The 3759-nt window shown below is 39.8% G+C and overlaps 1 pseudogene; it reads left to right on the top strand.

The window, feature by feature from the left end:
• Positions 1-3011: 3011 nt before the first annotated feature.
• LOC121206753 (uncharacterized) lies at positions 3012-3101 on the top strand (annotated as a pseudogene).
• The last annotated feature ends 658 nt before the right edge of the window (positions 3102-3759 follow it).

Below are 3759 nucleotides of genomic sequence, written 5' to 3'. Positions count from 1 at the left end.
TGATAGAATCCAAGATACATTAGTAGTTAAGCAAGAGGCCCAAAACTAGTATATGCTATTTAGTGGCTTAAATAATTCAAATATAGAAAATTCTAAGGCAAATTCTTTACTTGTCTAAAGAAAAATATTGCAATATCTATGTAAAGCATGTAGAACACTAATGTAGCAATATAAATTGGAAAAATAAAGTTGAGAAAGTGAACCAAAGGCTGCTGTATGGCGCACGGGCATGTTAATGTCGAGCACTGGCGTGTGACGCGGGGGTATAGCCGTGTAGAGTAAAAATAGAGGGTATAGAGAGGGGAAAGTGGGGATTAATGCAAGGGGAATGGATTTCAGGGTGGTTTGAGGGTTGGTAAGTGAGAATCTTGGGAATAGTGGCCAGAATAAGGATTAGGGAGTGGGGAGGAGGAGTTTTCGTAAGGGTTTTGAAAGGGGGAAGAAGATGAACAGTTGTTCGTTTATATAAGAGAGGGTCACACGGCTTAGGGCCATGCCTGTGTACTTTGAGGGTGAGCCCGTGTTTTTTGAATTTTTCAATTTAGGCCGTGCCCGGATACTTTCCCACGCCCGTGTGTCTTAGGCGTGTGTGTCACACGGCCATGTCGTACGGTCGTGCCTAGCTTTGTACACGGCTAAATGGCACGATCGTGTCGCACGCCCGTGTCGAAGAAATAGAATCGAGCCTTGTCCCTGGCACGCCCGTGGGTTTTCATTCCCACGCCCGTGTGTTCCTATCAAGTTCACCCACGTCCATGTCGCACGACCGTGGGGATTTATTGCACGCCATGTTTGGGGGAAATCATGTCTTGCTTCAACACGGTCGTATCACACGGCCTTGTCTCTTCCCCTGTTTGGCCACGGCTTTAGGCACGCCCGTGTGCCTGGCCGTCTGTGCTGAAAAACTTTACATTTCAAAGATTAAGTTAATTGATTCAAAGTAAGAGAAAATAAAAATAAATAAATCAAAATATGTTAGTGCTCAGGTTGCCTCCCGAGAAGCACTTATTTATAGTCTAAGCTCGACTTACCTCTCCGTTGAATGATCATGGTGGTTAGAGGAGTTCATACTCCCCATTCATGTCGTCAATTTTAAAATAAGGTTTTAAACGGGTGTTGTTTACCTTAAAAGTGCCGAACTTGGGATGACTCACCTCCATTGTACCAAATGGAAAAATACTAAGTACCGTAAGAGAAATTTCCTCATTTGGTGTGGTAGTGACAATGTGAGGATCAATGGCATCTAGTAAGACTGTATCGCCGACCTGAAGTTGATTAGGAGAGGTATCGGGCTTGTTTTTGCGTAGTTTCAGTTTATCATGTGTTCTCGGTTTGTGTTCTCGCCATTCGTCTAGCTCCTCTATCTGTAGTCTTCGTTCTTCATGGATATCTTTGTTCTCTTCATGATAGTAGCATACTGTCTCTGTTTATTTGTTCGAGGAAGTTCCTGTAAGGATGATTGAATATTAGTTTTATCATCGACAGTTTTTATAGCATTATCTTGAGTCTTAGAGGTTTTGACTGAGTCGCGTGCTTGGACTGTTACTGCGTCGTCACCTACACGAAGTGTTAGCTCTCCTGTGCCTACATTAATAATGGTTCTGCCAGTTGCTAAAAATGGTCGTCCTAAAATTAGAGGTACCTCGTTATTCTCATCCATATCTAAGACAACGAAGTCTACTAGGTAAATAAATTTATCTATTGTAACGAGAACGTCTTCAATAATACCCTTAGGAAATCTAACTATTTTGTCAGCCAATTGTATGCTCATCTTAGTCTGTTTGGGTTTACCGAGACCTAGTCGTTTAAACATTTTATATGACATAATATTTATACTTGCCCCTAGATCAGCTAAAGCATTATTCACAGATAGGCTACCAATTAAGCAATGAATTGTAAAACTCCCTGGATCTTTCAATTTGTTAGGTAGCTCATTCTTTAGAATAGCTAAGCAGACTGCATTGAGTTCCACATGCGATGTAGCGTCTAATTTCCTTTTATTGCTCAGAAGTTCCTTTAAGAATTTTGCTGAATTGGGCATCTGCGAAAGAACTTCAATAAAAGGTAAGTTAATATGTAATTTCTTTAAGAGTTTGACAAACTTACTGAATTGTTCTTCTGTTTTGTCTTTTGTTATTGCTTTAGGATATGGCACACGAGGTTCATAATTTGTACTTACCTATTTGGGATCATTATTGTTTACCTCTTCTCGTCCTTTGTTCATCACGTTGTGTTGCTATATTTCTGGCTTAGGTGTAATGGATCCTTCCGTATCTTGAGTGCTAATTGCATTGACGTGTTCCCTCTGATTAGGTTCAGTATTACTTGGTACGCTACCTTATGGTCGTTCAGAGATTAGTTTGGACAGCTGGCCTATCTGAGTTTTGAGTCCTTGGATCGATGCTTGTTGATTCTTATGTGCTGTCTCGGTATTTTAGAAACGGGTTTCTGACATCGAGATGAATTTAGAAAGCATCTCTTCAAGGTTTGGTTTTTTCTCCTGTTGATAAGGTGGTTGTTGAAAACCCTGAGGATTTTGTGGCTTTGGATTTCTTTAACCTCCCTAGGAAAATTTTGGTTGGTTCTTCCAACCTGCATTATAAGTATTACTGTATGGGTTATTTTGAGATCTAAAGTTATTATTACCCATATAGTTGACTTGTTCCTCTTCGGTTGTGGGATTGAAGGATTGATATTCTGTATGCACACCTCCTCCGCTTGAGCCACACCTCATTACTGGATGTACCTGCGTAGAACCAAGAAAACTATCAATCTTTTTATTGAGAAGTTCTACCTGATTTGAGAGCATGGTGACAGAATCGATGTTATTTTTCGTTGGCTTTGTCCTCATAACTTGCCATTGATAGTTATTCAGTGACATCTCCTCTATGAATTCATATGCATCTTCCTGTGTTTTATTGTTGATGGTTCCGCCAGCAGCTGCGTCAATCATTTGTCTTGTCGAGGGATTCACACTATTGTAGAACATTTGAACTTACAGCCAAAGTGGTAACCCATGGTGAGGGCACCTTCTCAATAAGTCCTTGTATCTCTCCCATGCATCGTAAATGCACAAAAGAAGAGATATCATTACGCAATTTAGCCGTTTTAGCCGGTGAAAAATATTTTGGTAAAAATTTCTCGGTCATTTGTTCCCAAGTAGTGATAGACCCTCGTGGTAATGAGTTCAACCACTATTTAGCTTTGTTTCTCAGTGAAAAGGGAAATAACCGAAGACAAATGGCATCATTAGAAACGCCATTGATTTTGAATGTATCGCAAAATTCAAGAAAATTTGCCAAGTGTGAGTTGGGATCCTCATCCTGCAAACCGTCAAACTGAACAAACTGTCGTATCATCTGAATTGTGTTAGGTTTTAGTTCGAAATTATTCGCAGCAATAGCAGGTCTAACTATACTAGACTCAGTTCCTATTAAAGAAGGTTTAGCATAGTCATACATAGTACGTGGAGTAGGATTTTGATTAGCTGTAATTGTAGGAGGTAGCTAATCGCCTGGGTTTTCAGCCATCTCGTCGATTGGGGTTTGAGTATCGTCTTCTCGCTCGTTCTCCGTGTAGCATAAACTACGTCTTATTTTTCTTTGATTTTTGTGAATTGTACGATCGATTTCTTCGTCAAAGAGTAATGGTCCTGACGGGTTTCTTCTAGTCATAAACTATAAAAACCTGCCAATAGAGAGAGAAAAGTAAATTAATAAATAATAAAATAAAATAAAATTTTAAGAAAAATAAATGGCT

Source organism: Gossypium hirsutum, chromosome A01 (assembly GCF_007990345.1).
Source record: "Gossypium hirsutum isolate 1008001.06 chromosome A01, Gossypium_hirsutum_v2.1, whole genome shotgun sequence".
Classification (NCBI taxonomy): domain Eukaryota; kingdom Viridiplantae; phylum Streptophyta; class Magnoliopsida; order Malvales; family Malvaceae; genus Gossypium; species Gossypium hirsutum.
The sequence above is the reverse complement of the archived record's forward strand: the minus strand, read 5'-3'. Positions and strand labels throughout refer to the sequence as shown.